General features: G+C 39.6%; 1 non-coding gene across 1 annotated transcript; it reads right to left on the bottom strand.

The window, feature by feature from the left end:
- Window positions 1–268: 268 nt before the first annotated feature.
- Window positions 269–376, bottom strand: LOC127742542 (small nucleolar RNA R71). Its single transcript, XR_008003888.1, has one exon. It is a non-coding gene; the product is annotated as a small nucleolar RNA R71 (small nucleolar RNA).
- Window positions 377–710: the final 334 nt, after the last annotated feature.

Raw genomic sequence — 710 nt, 5'->3', positions numbered from 1 at the left:
ATTAGTTTCTCTAATGCAACAGAATTGCAAGTTCCATGGACTTCCATTGGAAGATCCTCATCAGTTTTTAGCTGAATTTTTGCAAGTCTATGACACTGTCAAGACCAATGGGGTTGACCCTGAGGTCTACAGACTTATGCTATTCCCTTTTGCAGTAAGAGACAGAGCTAGGATATGGTAGGACTCACAACCTAAAGAAAACCTGAACTCTTGGAAAAAGCTAGTCAATGCCTTTTTGGCAAAGTTCTTTCCACCTCAAAAATTGAGTAAGCTTAGAGTGGAAGTCCAAACCTTCAGACAGAAGGAAGGTGAATCCCTCTATGAAGCTTGGAAAAGATACAAACAATTAATCAGAAAGTGTCCCTCTGATATGCTTTCTGAATGGAGCATCATAGGTATCTTCTATGATGGTCTGTCTGAACTGTCCAAGATGTCATTGGATAGCTCTGCTGGAAGATCTCTTCATCTAAAGAAGATGCCTGCAGAAGCTCAAGAACTCATTGAAATGGTTGCAAATAACTAATTCATGTACACTTCTGAAAGGAATCCTGTGAACAATGGGACGAATCAGAAGAAATGAGTTCTTGAGATTGATACTCTGAATGCTATATTAGCTTAGAACAAAATATTGACTCAACAAGTCAAAATGATTTCTCAAAGTCTGTCTGGAATGCAAGCTGCACCAGGCAGTACTAAGGACGCTTCATCTG

The sequence above is a fragment of the Arachis duranensis genome, chromosome 1 (genome assembly GCF_000817695.3).
Source record: "Arachis duranensis cultivar V14167 chromosome 1, aradu.V14167.gnm2.J7QH, whole genome shotgun sequence".
Classification (NCBI taxonomy): Eukaryota; Viridiplantae; Streptophyta; class Magnoliopsida; order Fabales; family Fabaceae; genus Arachis; species Arachis duranensis.
The sequence above is the reverse complement of the archived record's forward strand: the minus strand, read 5'-3'. Positions and strand labels throughout refer to the sequence as shown.